General features: G+C 44.8%; 8 non-coding genes and 43 pseudogenes across 8 annotated transcripts; all 51 read right to left on the bottom strand.

Annotated features, from left to right (window-relative positions):
- Positions 1–37: 37 nt before the first annotated feature.
- LOC123738221 (uncharacterized) lies at positions 38–155 on the bottom strand (annotated as a pseudogene).
- A 137-nt stretch (positions 156–292) lies between these two features.
- On the bottom strand, positions 293–409 carry LOC123738220 (uncharacterized; annotated as a pseudogene).
- A 407-nt stretch (positions 410–816) lies between these two features.
- Positions 817–933, bottom strand: LOC123738206 (uncharacterized; annotated as a pseudogene).
- A 329-nt stretch (positions 934–1,262) lies between these two features.
- On the bottom strand, positions 1,263–1,379 carry LOC123738218 (uncharacterized; annotated as a pseudogene).
- A 407-nt stretch (positions 1,380–1,786) lies between these two features.
- On the bottom strand, positions 1,787–1,904 carry LOC123738190 (uncharacterized; annotated as a pseudogene).
- A 138-nt stretch (positions 1,905–2,042) lies between these two features.
- On the bottom strand, positions 2,043–2,160 carry LOC123738200 (uncharacterized; annotated as a pseudogene).
- A 401-nt stretch (positions 2,161–2,561) lies between these two features.
- LOC123738100 (5S ribosomal RNA) lies at positions 2,562–2,680 on the bottom strand. The gene has a single exon (XR_006767392.1). It is a non-coding gene; the product is annotated as a 5S ribosomal RNA (ribosomal RNA).
- Positions 2,681–2,819: 139 nt separating this feature from the next.
- On the bottom strand, positions 2,820–2,938 carry LOC123738202 (uncharacterized; annotated as a pseudogene).
- A 137-nt stretch (positions 2,939–3,075) lies between these two features.
- Positions 3,076–3,193, bottom strand: LOC123738209 (uncharacterized; annotated as a pseudogene).
- A 138-nt stretch (positions 3,194–3,331) lies between these two features.
- LOC123738168 (uncharacterized) lies at positions 3,332–3,449 on the bottom strand (annotated as a pseudogene).
- A 139-nt stretch (positions 3,450–3,588) lies between these two features.
- On the bottom strand, positions 3,589–3,707 carry LOC123738183 (uncharacterized; annotated as a pseudogene).
- Positions 3,708–4,116: 409 nt separating this feature from the next.
- Positions 4,117–4,234, bottom strand: LOC123738164 (uncharacterized; annotated as a pseudogene).
- A 139-nt stretch (positions 4,235–4,373) lies between these two features.
- Positions 4,374–4,491, bottom strand: LOC123738217 (uncharacterized; annotated as a pseudogene).
- Positions 4,492–4,630: 139 nt separating this feature from the next.
- Positions 4,631–4,748, bottom strand: LOC123738187 (uncharacterized; annotated as a pseudogene).
- A 139-nt stretch (positions 4,749–4,887) lies between these two features.
- Positions 4,888–5,006, bottom strand: LOC123738032 (5S ribosomal RNA). The gene has a single exon (XR_006767326.1). It is a non-coding gene; the product is annotated as a 5S ribosomal RNA (ribosomal RNA).
- Positions 5,007–5,145: 139 nt separating this feature from the next.
- Positions 5,146–5,263, bottom strand: LOC123738163 (uncharacterized; annotated as a pseudogene).
- A 139-nt stretch (positions 5,264–5,402) lies between these two features.
- On the bottom strand, positions 5,403–5,520 carry LOC123738174 (uncharacterized; annotated as a pseudogene).
- Positions 5,521–5,928: 408 nt separating this feature from the next.
- LOC123738216 (uncharacterized) lies at positions 5,929–6,046 on the bottom strand (annotated as a pseudogene).
- Positions 6,047–6,185: 139 nt separating this feature from the next.
- LOC123738191 (uncharacterized) lies at positions 6,186–6,303 on the bottom strand (annotated as a pseudogene).
- A 139-nt stretch (positions 6,304–6,442) lies between these two features.
- LOC123738189 (uncharacterized) lies at positions 6,443–6,560 on the bottom strand (annotated as a pseudogene).
- Positions 6,561–6,698: 138 nt separating this feature from the next.
- Positions 6,699–6,816, bottom strand: LOC123738112 (5S ribosomal RNA). The gene has a single exon (XR_006767404.1). It is a non-coding gene; the product is annotated as a 5S ribosomal RNA (ribosomal RNA).
- A 139-nt stretch (positions 6,817–6,955) lies between these two features.
- LOC123738162 (uncharacterized) lies at positions 6,956–7,073 on the bottom strand (annotated as a pseudogene).
- A 409-nt stretch (positions 7,074–7,482) lies between these two features.
- Positions 7,483–7,600, bottom strand: LOC123738195 (uncharacterized; annotated as a pseudogene).
- A 139-nt stretch (positions 7,601–7,739) lies between these two features.
- LOC123738140 (uncharacterized) lies at positions 7,740–7,857 on the bottom strand (annotated as a pseudogene).
- A 139-nt stretch (positions 7,858–7,996) lies between these two features.
- LOC123738161 (uncharacterized) lies at positions 7,997–8,114 on the bottom strand (annotated as a pseudogene).
- Positions 8,115–8,252: 138 nt separating this feature from the next.
- Positions 8,253–8,370, bottom strand: LOC123738160 (uncharacterized; annotated as a pseudogene).
- Positions 8,371–8,509: 139 nt separating this feature from the next.
- On the bottom strand, positions 8,510–8,627 carry LOC123738158 (uncharacterized; annotated as a pseudogene).
- Positions 8,628–9,030: 403 nt separating this feature from the next.
- LOC123738166 (uncharacterized) lies at positions 9,031–9,148 on the bottom strand (annotated as a pseudogene).
- A 138-nt stretch (positions 9,149–9,286) lies between these two features.
- LOC123738157 (uncharacterized) lies at positions 9,287–9,404 on the bottom strand (annotated as a pseudogene).
- A 409-nt stretch (positions 9,405–9,813) lies between these two features.
- On the bottom strand, positions 9,814–9,931 carry LOC123738156 (uncharacterized; annotated as a pseudogene).
- A 139-nt stretch (positions 9,932–10,070) lies between these two features.
- On the bottom strand, positions 10,071–10,188 carry LOC123738155 (uncharacterized; annotated as a pseudogene).
- Positions 10,189–10,327: 139 nt separating this feature from the next.
- LOC123738203 (uncharacterized) lies at positions 10,328–10,445 on the bottom strand (annotated as a pseudogene).
- A 139-nt stretch (positions 10,446–10,584) lies between these two features.
- LOC123738223 (5S ribosomal RNA) lies at positions 10,585–10,703 on the bottom strand. Its single transcript, XR_006767440.1, has one exon. It is a non-coding gene; the product is annotated as a 5S ribosomal RNA (ribosomal RNA).
- A 408-nt stretch (positions 10,704–11,111) lies between these two features.
- On the bottom strand, positions 11,112–11,229 carry LOC123738194 (uncharacterized; annotated as a pseudogene).
- Positions 11,230–11,368: 139 nt separating this feature from the next.
- Positions 11,369–11,487, bottom strand: LOC123738211 (uncharacterized; annotated as a pseudogene).
- Positions 11,488–11,626: 139 nt separating this feature from the next.
- On the bottom strand, positions 11,627–11,745 carry LOC123738063 (5S ribosomal RNA). Its single transcript, XR_006767356.1, has one exon. It is a non-coding gene; the product is annotated as a 5S ribosomal RNA (ribosomal RNA).
- Positions 11,746–11,884: 139 nt separating this feature from the next.
- Positions 11,885–12,002, bottom strand: LOC123738111 (5S ribosomal RNA). The gene has a single exon (XR_006767403.1). It is a non-coding gene; the product is annotated as a 5S ribosomal RNA (ribosomal RNA).
- Positions 12,003–12,141: 139 nt separating this feature from the next.
- LOC123738154 (uncharacterized) lies at positions 12,142–12,259 on the bottom strand (annotated as a pseudogene).
- Positions 12,260–12,668: 409 nt separating this feature from the next.
- LOC123738179 (uncharacterized) lies at positions 12,669–12,786 on the bottom strand (annotated as a pseudogene).
- A 139-nt stretch (positions 12,787–12,925) lies between these two features.
- LOC123738153 (uncharacterized) lies at positions 12,926–13,043 on the bottom strand (annotated as a pseudogene).
- A 407-nt stretch (positions 13,044–13,450) lies between these two features.
- LOC123738214 (uncharacterized) lies at positions 13,451–13,568 on the bottom strand (annotated as a pseudogene).
- A 139-nt stretch (positions 13,569–13,707) lies between these two features.
- Positions 13,708–13,825, bottom strand: LOC123738186 (uncharacterized; annotated as a pseudogene).
- Positions 13,826–13,964: 139 nt separating this feature from the next.
- On the bottom strand, positions 13,965–14,082 carry LOC123738152 (uncharacterized; annotated as a pseudogene).
- Positions 14,083–14,221: 139 nt separating this feature from the next.
- LOC123738151 (uncharacterized) lies at positions 14,222–14,339 on the bottom strand (annotated as a pseudogene).
- A 409-nt stretch (positions 14,340–14,748) lies between these two features.
- On the bottom strand, positions 14,749–14,866 carry LOC123738192 (uncharacterized; annotated as a pseudogene).
- A 139-nt stretch (positions 14,867–15,005) lies between these two features.
- LOC123738062 (5S ribosomal RNA) lies at positions 15,006–15,124 on the bottom strand. Its single transcript, XR_006767355.1, has one exon. It is a non-coding gene; the product is annotated as a 5S ribosomal RNA (ribosomal RNA).
- A 139-nt stretch (positions 15,125–15,263) lies between these two features.
- On the bottom strand, positions 15,264–15,381 carry LOC123738178 (uncharacterized; annotated as a pseudogene).
- Positions 15,382–15,520: 139 nt separating this feature from the next.
- LOC123738150 (uncharacterized) lies at positions 15,521–15,638 on the bottom strand (annotated as a pseudogene).
- A 139-nt stretch (positions 15,639–15,777) lies between these two features.
- On the bottom strand, positions 15,778–15,895 carry LOC123738149 (uncharacterized; annotated as a pseudogene).
- Positions 15,896–16,304: 409 nt separating this feature from the next.
- Positions 16,305–16,423, bottom strand: LOC123738196 (uncharacterized; annotated as a pseudogene).
- A 139-nt stretch (positions 16,424–16,562) lies between these two features.
- LOC123738222 (5S ribosomal RNA) lies at positions 16,563–16,681 on the bottom strand. The gene has a single exon (XR_006767439.1). It is a non-coding gene; the product is annotated as a 5S ribosomal RNA (ribosomal RNA).
- Between the last annotated feature and the right edge of the window lie 182 nt (positions 16,682–16,863).

The raw sequence follows: 16,863 nt of genomic DNA, 5'->3' as shown, positions 1-16,863 counted from the left end.
GATGAAATGGTGCAGGGGCACACCCTCGTGGACAAAATGCTTACGGCACCTGGTATTCCCAGGCGGTCTCCCATCAAAGTACCTAACCAGGCCCGGCCCTGCTTGGCTTCCGAGATCAGGCGAGATCGGGCGTACCCAGCTGGTATGGCCGTGGCGAGAATCAATCTCTTGCTACAACATATATGTCAAAGTGAGTCTGATAAAACAGACATTTAGTCAATTCATCATTAAATGCTTACTACAAGGCAGTGTTGCCGATGAAATAGTGCAAGAGCACACCCTCGTGGACAAAATGCTTCAGCACCTGGTATTCCCAGGCGGTCTCCCATCAAGTACTAACCAGGCCCGACCCTGCTTAGCTTCCGAGATCAGACGAGATCGGCGTACCCAGGCTGGCATGGCCGTGGCGAGAAACAATCTCTTGCTACAACATATATAGTCAAAGTGAGTGTGATAAACAGACATTGCATTTTCACCAATTAGATAAGCAGCTTGAACTTTGTGTCACTGAAAAAGTAGAAGAAATTACAAACACTGTTCCCATCACTTTTTAGCACAGGTAGTTGGATAAAATACAAACTTTATTTCCTTTCATCATTTGAACAGGGCAAAGGAGCACAAAGCACACACAAGCTGCATTCAGCAACAATATTCTTGTTTGTCTTATAAATACAAGGCAGATGCTAATTGAAAACACAAGGAAATTTGATCCTATTAAAAGGCAGGAAGCTGCATTTAGTCAATTCATCATTAAATGCTTACTACAAGGCAGTGTTGCTGATGAAATAGTGCAGGGGCACACCCTCGTGGACAAAATGCTTACAGCACCTGGTATTCCCAGGCGGTCTCCCATCAAGTACTAACCAGGCCCGACCCTGCTTAGCTTCCGAGATCAGACGAGATCGGGCGTACCCAGGCTGGTATGGCCGTGGCGAAAGCAATCTCTTGCTACAACATATATAGTCAAAGTGAGTGTGATAAACACATTGCATTTTCACCAATTAGATCTTCTGTGACTGAGTAAAAAATTACAAACACTGTTCCCCCTTTTACACTTTGGATAAAATACAAACTTATTTCCTTCATCTTTGACGGGCAAGGAGCACAAGCACACCAGCTGCTTCACTTCTTGTTTTCAGGCAGATGCTCCAAATTTGATCCTATTAAAAGGCAGGCGCATTTAGTCAATTCATCATTAAATGCTTACTACAAAGGCAGTGTTGCTGATGAAATAGTGCAGGGGCACACCCTCGTGGACAAAATGCTTACAGCACCTGGTATTCCCAGGCGGTCTCCCATCCAAGTACTAACCGGGCCCGACCCTGCTAGCTTCCGAGATCAGGCGAGATCGGGCGTACCCAGGCTGGTATGGCCGTGGCGAAAACAATCTCTTGCTACAACATATATAGTCAAAGTGAGTGTGATAAACAGACATTTGCATTTTCACCAATTAGATAAGCAGCTTGAACTTTGTGTCACTGAAAAAATAGAAGAAATTACAAACACTGTTCCCATCACTTTTTCGCTCAGGTAGTTGGATAAAATACAAACTTTATTTCCTTTCATCATTTGAACAGGGCAAAGGAGCACAAAGCACACACAAGCTGCATTCAGCAACAATATTCTTGTTTGTCTTATAAATACAAGGCGATGCTAATTGAAAACACAAGGAAATTTGATCCTATTAAAAGGCAGGAAGCTGCATTTAGTCAATTCATCATTAAATGCTTACTACAAGGCAGTGTTGCTGATGAAATAGTGCAGGGGCACACCCTCGTGGACAAAATGCTTACAGCACCTGGTATTCCCAGGCGGTCTCCCATCCAAGTACTAACCAGGCCCGACCCTGCTTAGCTTCCGAGATCAGACGAGATCGGGCGTACCCAGGCTGGTATGGCCTTGGCGAGAAACAATCTCTTGCTACAACATATATAGTCAAAGTGAGTCTGATAAAACAGACATTTAGTCAATTCATCATTAAATGCTTACTACAAGGCAGTGTTGCTGATGAATAGTGCAAGAGCACACCCTCGTGGACAAAATGCTTACAGCACCTGGTATTCCCAGGCGGTCTCCCATCCAAGTACTAACCAGGCCCGACCCTGCCTAGCTTCCGAGATCAGACGAGATCGGGCGTACCCAGGCTGGTATGGCCGTGGCGAGAAACAATCTCTTGCTACAACATATATAGTCAAAGTGAGTGTGATAAAACAGACATTGCATTTTCACCAATTAGATAAGCAGCTTGAACTTTGTGTCACTGAAAAGTAGAAGAAATTACAAACACTGTTCCCATCACTTTTTGCACGGTAGTTGGATAAAATACAAACTTTATTTCCTTTCATCATTTGAACAGGGCAAACAAAGCACACACAAGCTGCATTCAGCAACAATATTCTTGTTTGTCTTATAAATACAAGGCAGATGCTAATTGAAAACACAAGGAAATTTGATCCTATTAAAAAGGCAGGAAGCTGCATTTAGTCAATTCATCATTAAATGCTTACTACAAGGCAGTGTTGCTGATGAAATAGTGCAGAGGCACACCCTCGTGGACAAAATGCTTACAGCACCTGGTATTCCCAGGCGGTCTCCCATCCAAGTACTAACCGGGCCCGACCCTGCTTAGCTTCCGAGATCAGGCGAGATCGGGCGTGCCCAGGCTGGTATGGCCGTGAGCGTGAAACAATCTCTTGCTACAACATATATAGTCAAAGTGAGTCTGATAAAACAGACATTTAGTCAATTCATCATTAAATGCTTAATACAAGGCAGTGTTGCTGATGAAATAGTGCAAGAGCACACCCTCGTGGACAAAATGCTTACAGCACCTGGTATTCCCAGGCGGTCTCCCATCCAAGTACTAACCAGGCCCGACCCTGCTTAGCTTCCGAGATCAGGCGAGATCGGGCGTACCCAGGCTGGTATGGCCGTGTCGAGAAACAATCTCTTGCTACAACATATATAGTCAAAGTGAGTCTGATAAAACAGCATTTAGTCAATTCATCATTAAATGCTTACTACAAGGCAGTGTTGCTGATGAAATAGTGCAAGAGCACACCCTCGTGGACAAAATGCTTACAGCACCTGGTATTCCCAGGCGGTCTCCCATCCAAGTACTAACCAGGCCCGACCCTGCTTAGCTTCCGAGATCAGGCGAGATCGGGCGTACCCAGGCTGATATGGCCGTGGCGAGAAACAATCTCTTGCTACAACATATATAGTCAAAGTGAGTCTGATAAAACAGACATTTAGTCAATTCATCATTAAATGCTTACTACAAGGCAGTGTTGCTGATGAAATAGTGCAGAGCACACCCTCGTGGACAAAATGCTTACAGCACCTGGTATTCCCAGGCGGTCTCCCATCAAAGTACTAACCAGGCCCGACCCTGCTTAGCTTCCGAGATCAGCGAGATCGGGCGTACCCAGGCTGGTATGGCCGTGAGCGAGAATCAATCTCTTGCTACAACATATATAGTCAAAGTGAGTCTGATAAAACAGACATTTAGTCAATTCATCATTAAATGCTTACTACAAGGCAGTGTTGCTGATGAAATAGTGCAAGAGCACACCCTCGTGGACAAAATGCTTAGAGCACCTGGTATTCCCAGGCGGTCTCCCATCCAAGTACTAACCAGGACCGACCCTGCTTAGCTTCCGAGATCAGACGAGATCGGGAGTACCCAGGCTGACATGGCCGTAAGCGAGGAACAATCTCTTGCTACAACATATATAGTCAAAGTGAGTGTGATAAACAGACATTGCATTTTCACCAATTAGATAAGCAGCTTGAACTTTGTGTCACTGAAAAAGTAGAAGAAATTACAAACACTGTTCCCATCACTTTTTAGCACAGGTAGTTAGATAAAATACAAACTTTATTTCCTTTCATCATTTGAACAGGGCAAAGGAGCACAAAGCACACACAAGCTGCATTCAGCAACAATATTCTTGTTTGTCTTATAAATACAAGGCAGATGCTAATTGAAAACACAAGGAAATTTGATCCTATTAAAAAGGCAGGAAGCTGCATTTAGTCAATTCATCATTAAATGCTTACTACAAGGCAGTGTTGCTGATGAAATAGTGCAAGAGCACACCCTCGTGGACAAAATGCTTACAGCACCTGGTATTCCCAGGCGGTCTCCCATCCAAGTACTAACCAGGCCCGACCCTGCTTAGCTTCCGAGATCAGACGAGATCGGGCGTACCCAGGCTGGTATGGCCGTGGCGAGAAACAATCTCTTGCTACAACATATATAGTCAAAGTGAGTCTGATAAAACAGACATTTAGTCAATTCATCATTAAATGCTTACTACAAGGCAGTGTTGCTGATGAAATAGTGCAAGAGCACACCCTCGTGGACAAAATGCTTACAGCACCTGGTATTCCCAGGCGGTCTCCCATCCAAGTACTAACCAGGCACGACCCTGCTTAGCTTCCGAGATCAGACGAGATTGGGCGTGCCCAGGCTGGTATGGCCGTGGCGAGAAACAATCTCTTGCTACAACATATATAGTCAAAGTGAGTCTGATAAAACAGACATTTAGTCAATTCATCATTAAATGCTTACTACAAGGCAGTGTTGCTGATGAAATAGTGCAAGAGCACACCCTCGTGGACAAAATGCTTACAGCACCTGGTATTCCCAGGCGGTCTCCCATCCAAGTACTAACCAGGCCCGACCCTGCTTAGCTTCCGAGATCAGACGAGATCGGGCGTACCCAGGCTGATATGGCCGTGGCGAGAAACAATCTCTTGCTACAACATATATAGTCAAAGTGAGTCTGATAAAACAGACATTTAGTCAATTCATCATTAAATGCTTACTACAAGGCAGTGTTGCTGATGAAATAGTGCAAGAGCACACCCTCGTGGACAAAATGCTTACAGCACCTGGTATTCCCAGGCGGTCTCCCATCCAAGTACTAACCAGGCCCGACCCTGCTTAGCTTCCGAGATCAGACGAGATCGGGCGTACCCAGGCAGATATGGCCGTAAGCGAGAAACAATCTCTTGCTACAACATATATAGTCAAAGTGAGTCAGATAAAACAGACATTTAGTCAATTCATCATTAAATGCTTACTACAAGGCAGTGTTGCTGATGAAATAGTGCAAGAGCACACCCTCGTGGACAAAATGCTTACAGCACCTGGTATTCCCAGGCGGTCTCCCATCCAAGTACTAACCAGGCCCGACCCTGCTTAGCTTCCGAGATCAGACGAGATCGGGCGTACCCAGGCTGGTATGGCCGTGGCGAGAAACAATCTCTTGCTACAACATATATAGTCAAAGTGAGTCTGATAAAACAGACATTTAGTCAATTCATCATTAAATGCTTACTACAAGGCAGTGTTGCTGATGAAATAGTGCAAGAGCACACCCTCGTGGACAAAATGCTTACAGCACCTGGTATTCCCAGGCGGTCTCCCATCCAAGTACTAACCAGGCCCGACCCTGCTTAGCTTCCGAGATCAGACGAGATCGGGCGAACCCAGGCTGGTATGGCCGTGGCGAGACACAATCTCTTGCTACAACATATATATTCAAAGTGAGTGTGATAAACAGACATTGCATTTTCACCAATTAGATAAGCAGCTTGAACTTTGTGTCACTGAAAAAGTAGAAGAAATTACAAACACTGTTCCCATCACTTTTTAGCACAGGTAGTTGGATAAAATACCAACTTTATTTCCTTTCATCATTTGAACAGGGCAAAGGAGCACAAAGCACACACAAGCTGCATTCAGCAACAATATTCTTGTTTGTCTTATAAATACAAGGCAGATGCTAATTGAAAACACAAGGAAATTTGATCCTATTAAAAGGCAGGAAGCTGCATTTAGTCAATTCATCATTAAATGCTTACTACAAGGCAGTGTTGCTGATGAAATAGTGCAAGAGCACACCCTCGTGGACAAAATGCTTACAGCACCTGGTATTCCCAGGCGGTCTCCCATCCAAGTACTAACCAGGCACGACCCTGCTTAGCTTCCGAGATCAGACGAGATCGGGCTTACCCAGGCTGGTATGGCCGTGGCGAGAAACAATCTCTTGCTACAACATATATAGTCAAAGTGAGTCTGATAAAACAGACATTTAGTCAATTCATCATTAAATGCTTACTACAAGGCAGTGTTGCTGATGAAATAGTGCAAGAGCACACCCTCGTGGACAAAATGCTTACAGCACCTGGTATTCCCAGGCGGTCTCCCATCCAAGTACTAACCAGGCCCGACCCTGCTTAGCTTCCGAGATCAGGCGAGATCGGGCGTGCCCAGGCTGGTATGGCCGTGGCGAGAAACAATCTCTTGCTACAACATATATAGTCAAAGTGAGTCTGATAAAACAGACATTTAGTCAATTCATCATTAAATGCTTACTACAAGGCAGTGTTGCTGATGAAATAGTGCAAGAGCACACCCTCGTGGACAAAATGCTTACAGCACCTGGTATTCCCAGGCGGTCTCCCATCCAAGTACTAACCAGGCCCGACCCTGCTTAGCTTCCGAGATCAGGCGAGATCGGGCGTACCCAGGCTGGTATGGCCGTGGCGAGAAACAATCTCTTGCTACAACATATATAGTCAAAGTGAGTCAGATAAAACAGACATTTAGTCAATTCATCATTAAATGCTTACTACAAGGCAGTGTTGCTGATGAAATCGTGCAGGGCACACCCTCGTGGACAAAATGCTTACAGCACCTGGTATTCCCAGGCGGTCTCCCATCCAAGTACTAACCAGGCCCGACCCTGCTTAGCTTCCGAGATCAGACGAGATCGGGCGTACCCAGGCTGGTATGGCCGTAGCGAGAAACAATCTCTTGCTACAACATATATAGTCAAAGTGAGTCTGATAAAACAGACATTTAGTCAATTCATCATTAAATGCTTACTACAAGGCAGTGTTGCTGATGAAATAGTGCAAGAGCACACCCTCGTGGACAAAATGCTTACAGCACCTGGTATTCCCAGGCGGTCTCCCATCCAAGTACTAACCAGGCCCGACCCTGCTTAGCTTCCGAGATCAGACGAGATCGGGCGTACCCAGGCTGGTATGGCCGTGGCGAGAAACAATCTCTTGCTACAACATATATATTCAAAGTGAGTGTGATAAACAGACATTGCATTTTCACCAATTAGATAAGCAGCTTGAACTTTGTGTCACTGAAAAAGTAGAAGAAATTACAAACACTGTTCCCATCACTTTTTAGCACAGGTAGTTGGATAAAATACCAACTTTATTTCCTTTCATCATTTGAACAGGGCAAAGGAGCACAAAGCACACACAAGCTGCATTCAGCAACAATATTCTTGTTTGTCTTATAAATACAAGGCAGATGCTAATTGAAAACACAAGGAAATTTGATCCTATTAAAAAGGCAGGAAGCTGCATTTAGTCAATTCATCATTAAATGCTTACTACAAGGCAGTGTTGCTGATGAAATAGTGCAAGAGCACACCCTCGTGGACAAAATGCTTACAGCACCTGGTATTCCCAGGCGGTCTCCCATCCAAGTACTAACCAGGCCCGACCCTGCTTAGCTTCCGAGATCAGACGAGATCGGGCTTACCCAGGCTGGTATGGCCGTGGCGAGAAACAATCTCTTGCTACAACATATATAGTCAAAGTGAGTCTGATAAAACAGACATTTAGTCAATTCATCATTAAATGCTTACTACAAGGCAGTGTTGCTGATGAAATAGTGCAAGAGCACACCCTCGTGGACAAAATGCTTACAGCACCTGGTATTCCCAGGCGGTCTCCCATCCAAGTACTAACCAGGCCCGACCCTGCTTAGCTTCCGAGATCAGACGAGATCGGGCGTACCCAGGCTGATATGGCCGTAGCGAGAAACAATCTCTTGCTACAACATATATAGTCAAAGTGAGTCTGATAAAACAGATATTTAGTCAATTCATCATTAAATGCTTACTACAAGGCAGTGTTGCTGATGAAATAGTGCAAGAGCACACCCTCGTGGACAAAATGCTTACAGCACCTGGTATTCCCAGGCGGTCTCCCATCCAAGTACTAACCAGGCCCGACCCTGCTTAGCTTCCGAGATCAGACGAGATCGGGCGTACCCAGGCTGGTATGGCCGTGGCGAGAAACAATCTCTTGCTACAACATATATAGTCAAAGTGAGTCTGATAAAACAGACATTTAGTCAATTCATCATTAAATGCTTACTACAAGGCAGTGTTGCTGATGAAATGTGCAAGAGCACACCCTCGTGGACAAAATGCTTACAGCACCTGGTATTCCCAGGCGGTCTCCCATCCAAGTACTAACCAGGCCCGACCCTGCTTAGCTTCCGAGATCAGACGAGATCGGGCGTACCCAGGCTGGTATGGCCGTGGCGAGAAACAATCTCTTGCTACAACATATATAGTCAAAGTGAGTCTGATAAAACAGACATTTGGTCAATTCATCATTAAATGCTTACTACAAGGCAGTGTTGCTGATGAAATAGTGCAAGAGCACACCCTCGTGGACAAAATGCTTACAGCACCTGGTATTCCCAGGCGGTCTCCCATCCAAGTACTAACCAGGCCCGACCCTGCTTAGCTTCCGAGATCAGACGAGATCGGGCGTACCCAGGCTGGTATGGCCGTGGCGAGAAACAATCTCTTGCTACAACATATATATTCAAAGTGAGTGTGATAAACAGACATTGCATTTTCACCAATTAGATAAGCAGCTTGAACTTTGTGTCACTGAAAAGTGAAGAAATTACAAACACTGTTCCCATCACTTTTTAGCCGGTGTTGGATAAAATACCAACTTTATTTCCTTTCATCATTTGAACAGGGCAAAGGAGCACAAAGCACACACAAGCTGCATTCAGCAACAATATTCTTGTTTGTCTTATAAATACAAGGCAGATGCTAATTGAAAACACAAGGAAATTTGATCCTATTAAAAGGCAGGAAGCTGCATTTAGTCAATTCATCATTAAATGCTTACTACAAGGCAGTGTTGCTGATGAAATAGTGCAAGAGCACACCCTCGTGGACAAAATGCTTACAGCACCTGGTATTCCCAGGCGGTCTCCCATCCAAGTACTAACCAGGCCCGACCCTGCTTAGCTTCCGAGATCAGACGAGATCGGGCGTGCCCAGGCTGGTATGGCCGTGGCGAGAAACAATCTCTTGCTACAACATATATAGTCAAAGTGAGTCTGATAAAACAGACATTTGTCAATTCATCATTAAATGCTTACTACAAGGCAGTGTTGCTGATGAAATAGTGCAAGAGCACACCCTCGTGGACAAAATGCTTACAGCACCTGGTATTCCCAGGCGGTCTCCCATCCAAGTACTAACCAGGCCCGACCCTGCTTAGCTTCCGAGATCAGACGAGATCGGGCGTACCCAGGCTGGTATGGCCGTGGCGAGAAACAATCTCTTGCTACAACATATATATTCAAAGTGAGTGTGATAAACAGACATTGCATTTTCACCAATTAGATAAGCAGCTTGAACTTTGTGTCACTGAAAAAGTAGAAGAAATTACAAACACTGTTCCCATCACTTTTTAGCACAGGTAGTTGGATAAAATACCAACTTTATTTCCTTTCATCATTTGAACAGGGCAAAGGAGCACAAAGCACACACAAGCTGCATTCAGCAACAATATTCTTGTTTGTCTTATAAATACAAGGCAGATGCTAATTGAAAACACAAGGAAATTTGATCCTATTAAAAAGGCAGGAAGCTGCATTTAGTCAATTCATCATTAAATGCTTACTACAAGGCAGTGTTGCTGATGAAATAGTGCAAGAGCACACCCTCGTGGACAAAATGCTTACAGCACCTGGTATTCCCAGGCGGTCTCCCATCCAAGTACTAACCAGGCCCGACCCTGCTTAGCTTCCGAGATCAGACGAGATCGGGCGTACCCAGGCTGGTATGGCCGTGGCGAGAAACAATCTCTTGCTACAACATATATAGTCAAAGTGAGTCTGATAAAACAGACATTTAGTCAATTCATCATTAAATGCTTACTACAAGGCAGTGTTGCTGATGAAATAGTGCAAGAGCACACCCTCGTGGACAAAATGCTTACAGCACCTGGTATTCCCAGGCGGTCTCCCATCCAAGTACTAACCAGGCCCGACCCTGCTTAGCTTCCGAGATCAGACGAGATCGGGCGTACCCAGGCTGGTATGGCCGTGGCGAGAAACAATCTCTTGCTACAACATATATAGTCAAAGTGAGTCTGATAAAACAGACATTTAGTCAATTCATCATTAAATGCTTACTACAAGGCAGTGTTGCTGATGAAATAGTGCAAGAGCACACCCTCGTGGACAAAATGCTTACAGCACCTGGTATTCCCAGGCGGTCTCCCATCCAAGTACTAACCAGGCACGACCCTGCTTAGCTTCCGAGATCAGACGAGATCGGGCGTACCCAGGCTGGTATGGCCGTGGCGAGAAACAATCTCTTGCTACAACATATATAGTCAAAGTGAGTCTGATAAAACAGACATTTAGTCAATTCATCATTAAATGCTTACTACAAGGCAGTGTTGCTGATGAAATAGTGCAAGAGCACACCCTCGTGGACAAAATGCTTACAGCACCTGGTATTCCCAGGCGGTCTCCCATCCAAGTACTAACCAGGCCCGACCCTGCTTAGCTTCCGAGATCAGACGAGATCGGGCGTACCCAGGCTGGTATGGCCGTAAGCGAGAAACAATCTCTTGCTACAACATATATATTCAAAGTGAGTGTGATAAACAGACATTGCATTTTCACCAATTAGATAAGCAGCTTGAACTTTGTGTCACTGAAAAAGTAGAAGAAATTACAAACACTGTTCCCATCACTTTTTAGCACAGGTAGTTGGATAAAATACCAACTTTATTTCCTTTCATCATTTGAACAGGGCAAAGGAGCACAAAGCACACACAAGCTGCATTCAGCAACAATATTCTTGTTTGTCTTATAAATACAAGGCAGATGCTAATTGAAAACACAAGGAAATTTGATCCTATTAAAAGGCAGGAAGCTGCATTTAGTCAATTCATCATTAAATGCTTACTACAAGGCAGTGTTGCTGATGAAATAGTGCAAGAGCACACCCTCGTGGACAAAATGCTTACAGCACCTGGTATTCCCAGGCGGTCTCCCATCCAAGTACTAACCAGGCCCGACCCTGCTTAGCTTCCGAGATCAGACGAGATCGGGCTTACCCAGGCTGGTATGGCCGTGGCGAGAAACAATCTCTTGCTACAACATATATAGTCAAAGTGAGTCTGATAAAACAGACATTTAGTCAATTCATCATTAAATGCTTACTACAAGGCAGTGTTGCTGATGAAATAGTGCAAGAGCACACCCTCGTGGACAAAATGCTTACAGCACCTGGTATTCCCAGGCGGTCTCCCATCCAAGTACTAACCAGGCCCGACCCTGCTTAGCTTCCGAGATCAGAGCGAGATCGGGCGTACCCAGGCTGATATGGCCGTGGCGAGAAACAATCTCTTGCTACAACATATATAGTCAAAGTGAGTCTGATAAAACAGATATTTAGTCAATTCATCATTAAATGCTTACTACAAGGCAGTGTTGCTGATGAAATAGTGCAAGAGCACACCCTCGTGGACAAAATGCTTACAGCACCTGGTATTCCCAGGCGGTCTCCCATCCAAGTACTAACCAGGCACGACCCTGCTTAGCTTCCGAGATCAGACGAGATCGGGCGTACCCAGGCTGGTATGGCCGTAAGCGAGAAACAATCTCTTGCTACAACATATATAGTCAAAGTGAGTCAGATAAAACAGACATTTAGTCAATTCATCATTAAATGCTTACTACAAGGCAGTGTTGCTGATGAAATCATGCAAGAGCACACCCTCGTGGACAAAATGCTTACAGCACCTGGTATTCCCAGGCGGTCTCCCATCCAAGTACTAACCAGGCCCGACCCTGCTTAGCTTCCGAGATCAGACGAGATCGGGCGTACCCAGGCTGGTATGGCCGTAGCGAGAAACAATCTCTTGCTACAACATATATAGTCAAAGTGAGTCTGATAAAACAGACATTTAGTCAATTCATCATTAAATGCTTACTACAAGGCAGTGTTGCTGATGAAATAGTGCAAGAGCACACCCTCGTGGACAAAATGCTTACAGCACCTGGTATTCCCAGGCGGTCTCCCATCCAAGTACTAACCAGGCCCGACCCTGCTTAGCTTCCGAGATCAGACGAGATCGGGCGTACCCAGGCTGGTATGGCCGTGGCGAGAAACAATCTCTTGCTACAACATATATATTCAAAGTGAGTGTGATAAACAGACATTGCATTTTCACCAATTAGATAAGCAGCTTGAACTTTGTGTCACTGAAAAAGTAGAAGAAATTACAAACACTGTTCCCATCACTTTTTAGCACAGGTAGTTGGATAAAATACCAACTTTATTTCCTTTCATCATTTGAACAGGGCAAAGGAGCACAAAGCACACACAAGCTGCATTCAGCAACAATATTCTTGTTTGTCTTATAAATACAAGGCAGATGCTAATTGAAAACACAAGGAAATTTGATCCTATTAAAAAGGCAGGAAGCTGCATTTAGTCAATTCATCATTAAATGCTTACTACAAGGCAGTGTTGCTGATGAAATAGTGCAAGAGCACACCCTCGTGGACAAAATGCTTACAGCACCTGGTATTCCCAGGCGGTCTCCCATCCAAGTACTAACCAGGCACGACCCTGCTTAGCTTCCGAGATCAGACGAGATCGGGCGTACCCAGGCTGGTATGGCCGTAGCGAGAAACAATCTCTTGCTACAACATATATAGTCAAAGTGAGTCTGATAAAACAGACATTTAGTCAATTCATCATTAAATGCTTACTACAAGGCAGTGTTGCTGATGAAATAGTGCAAGAGCACACCCTCGTGGACAAAATGCTTACAGCACCTGGTATTCCCAGGCGGTCTCCCATCCAAGTACTAACCAGGCCCGACCCTGCTTAGCTTCCGAGATCAGACGAGATCGGGCGTACCCAGGCTGGTATGGCCGTGGCGAGAAACAATCTCTTGCTACAACATATATAGTCAAAGTGAGTGTGATAAACAGACATTGCATTTTCACCAATTAGATAAGCAGCTTGAACTTTGTGTCACTGAAAAAGTGAAGAAATTACAAACACTGTTCCCATCACTTTTTAGCACAGGTAGTTGGATAAAATACCAACTTTATTTCCTTTCATCATTTGAACAGGGCAAAGGAGCACAAAGCACACACAAGCTGCATTCAGCAACAATATTCTTGTTTGTCTTATAAATACAAGGCAGATGCTAATTGAAAACACAAGGAAATTTGATCCTATTAAAAGGCAGGAAGCTGCATTTAGTCAATTCATCATTAAATGCTTACTACAAGGCAGTGTTGCTGATGAAATAGTGCAAGAGCACACCCTCGTGGACAAAATGCTTACAGCACCTGGTATTCCCAGGCGGTCTCCCATCCAAGTACTAACCAGGCACGACCCTGCTTAGCTTCCGAGATCAGACGAGATCGGGCTTACCCAGGCTGGTATGGCCGTGGCGAGAAACAATCTCTTGCTACAACATATATAGTCAAAGTGAGTCTGATAAAACAGACATTTAGTCAATTCATCATTAAATGCTTACTACAAGGCAGTGTTGCTGATGAAATAGTGCAAGAGCACACCCTCGTGGACAAAATGCTTACAGCACCTGGTATTCCCAGGCGGTCTCCCATCCAAGTACTAACCAGGCCCGACCCTGCTTAGCTTCCGAGATCAGACGAGATCGGGCGTACCCAGGCTGATATGGCCGTGGCGAGAAACAATCTCTTGCTACAACATATATAGTCAAAGTGAGTCTGATAAAACAGACATTTAGTCAATTCATCATTAAATGCTTACTACAAGGCAGTGTTGCTGATGAAATAGTGCAAGAGCACACCCTCGTGGACAAAATGCTTACAGCACCTGGTATTCCCAGGCGGTCTCCCATCCAAGTACTAACCAGGCCCGACCCTGCTTAGCTTCCGAGATCAGACGAGATCGGGCGTACCCAGGCTGGTATGGCCGTGGCGAGAAACAATCTCTTGCTACAACATATATAGTCAAAGTGAGTCTGATAAAACAGACATTTAGTCAATTCATCATTAAATGCTTACTACAAGGCAGTGTTGCTGATGAAATAGTGCAAGAGCACACCCTCGTGGACAAAATGCTTACAGCACCTGGTATTCCCAGGCGGTCTCCCATCCAAGTACTAACCAGGCCCGACCCTGCTTAGCTTCCGAGATCAGACGAGATCGGGCGTACCCAGGCTGGTATGGCCGTGGCGAGAAACAATCTCTTGCTACAACATATATATTCAAAGTGAGTGTGATAAACAGACATTGCATTTTCACCAATTAGATAAGCAGCTTGAACTTTGTGTCACTGAAAAAGTAGAAGAAATTACAAACACTGTTCCCATCACTTTTTAGCACAGGTAGTTGGATAAAATACCAACTTTATTTCCTTTCATCATTTGAACAGGGCAAAGGAGCACAAAGCACACACAAGCTGCATTCAGCAACAATATTCTTGTTTGTCTTATAAATACAAGGCAGATGCTAATTGAAAACACAAGGAAATTTGATCCTATTAAAAAGGCAGGAAGCTGCATTTAGTCAATTCATCATTAAATGCTTACTACAAGGCAGTGTTGCTGATGAAATAGTGCAAGAGCACACCCTCGTGGACAAAATGCTTACAGCACCTGGTATTCCCAGGCGGTCTCCCATCCAAGTACTAACCAGGCCCGACCCTGCTTAGCTTCCGAGATCAGACGAGATCGGGCTTACCCAGGCTGGTATGGCCGTGGCGAGAAACAATCTCTTGCTACAACATATATAGTCAAAGTGAGTCTGATAAAACAGACATTTAGTCAATTCATCATTAAATGCTTACTACAAGGCAGTGTTGCTGATGAAATAGTGCAAGAGCACACCCTCGTGGACAAAATGCTTACAGCACCTGGTATTCCCAGGCGGTCTCCCATCCAAGTACTAACCAGGCACGACCCTGCTTAGCTTCCGAGATCAGACGAGATCGGGCGTACCCAGGCTGGTATGGCCGTAAGCGAGAAACAATCTCTTGCTACAACATATATAGTCAAAGTGAGTCTGATAAAACAGACATTTAGTCAATTCATCATTAAATGCTTACTACAAGGCAGTGTTGCTGATGAAATAGTGCAAGAGCACACCCTCGTGGACAAAATGCTTACAGCACCTGGTATTCCCAGGCGGTCTCCCATCCAAGTACTAACCAGGCACGACCCTGCTTAGCTTCCGAGATCAGACGAGATCGGGCGTACCCAGGCTGGTATGGCCGTAGCGAGAAACAATCTCTTGCTACAACATATATAGTCAAAGTGAGTCTGATAAAACAGACATTTAGTCAATTCATCATTAAATGCTTACTACAAGGCAGTGTTGCTGATGAAATCGTGCAAGAGCACACCCTCGTGGACAAAATGCTTACAGCACCTGGTATTCCCAGGCGGTCTCCCATCCAAGTACTAACCAGGCCCGACCCTGCTTAGCTTCCGAGATCAGACGAGATCGGGCGTACCCAGGCTGGTATGGCCGTGGCGAGAAACAATCTCTTGCTACAACATATATAGTCAAAGTGAGTCTGATAAAACAGACATTTAGTCAATTCATCATTAAATGCTTACTACAAGGCAGTGTTGCTGATGAAATAGTGCAAGAGCACACCCTCGTGGACAAAATGCTTACAGCACCTGGTATTCCCAGGCGGTCTCCCATCCAAGTACTAACCAGGCCCGACCCTGCTTAGCTTCCGAGATCAGACGAGATCGGGCGTACCCAGGCTGGTATGGCCGTGGCGAGAAACAATCTCTTGCTACAACATATATATTCAAAGTGAGTGTGATAAACAGACATTGCATTTTCACCAATTAGATAAGCAGCTTGAACTTTGTGTCACTGAAAAAGTAGAAGAAATTACAAACACTGTTCCCATCACTTTTTAGCACAGGTAGTTGGATAAAATACCAACTTTATTTCCTTTCATCATTTGAACAGGGCAAAGGAGCACAAAGCACACACAAGCTGCATTCAGCAACAATATTCTTGTTTGTCTTATAAATACAAGGCAGATGCTAATTGAAAACACAAGGAAATTTGATCCTATTAAAAAGGCAGGAAGCTGCATTTAGTCAATTCATCATTAAATGCTTACTACAAGGCAGTGTTGCTGATGAAATAGTGCAAGAGCACACCCTCGTGGACAAAATGCTTACAGCACCTGGTATTCCCAGGCGGTCTCCCATCCAAGTACTAACCAGGCCCGACCCTGCTTAGCTTCCGAGATCAGACGAGATCGGGGCGTACCCAGGCTGGTATGGCCGTGGCGAGAAACAATCTCTTGCTACAACATATATAGTCAAAGTGAGTCTGATAAAACAGACATTTAGTCAATTCATCATTAAATGCTTACTACAAGGCAGTGTTGCTGATGAAATAGTGCAAGAGCACACCCTCGTGGACAAAATGCTTACAGCACCTGGTATTCCCAGGCGGTCTCCCATCCAAGTACTAACCAGGCCCGACCCTGCTTAGCTTCCGAGATCAGACGAGATCGGGCGTACCCAGGCTGGTATGGCCGTAAGCGAGAAACAATCTCTTGCTACAACATATATATTCAAAGTGAGTGTGATAAACAGACATTGCATTTTCACCAATTAGATAAGCAGCTTGAACTTTGTGTCACTGAAAAAGTAGAAGAAATTACAAACACTGTTCCCATCACTTTTTAGCACAGGTAGTTGGATAAAATACCAACTTTATTTCCT

Source organism: Salmo salar, unplaced genomic scaffold (assembly GCF_905237065.1).
Source record: "Salmo salar unplaced genomic scaffold, Ssal_v3.1, whole genome shotgun sequence".
NCBI lineage: Eukaryota > Metazoa > Chordata > Actinopteri > Salmoniformes > Salmonidae > Salmo > Salmo salar.
The sequence above is the reverse complement of the archived record's forward strand: the minus strand, read 5'-3'. Positions and strand labels throughout refer to the sequence as shown.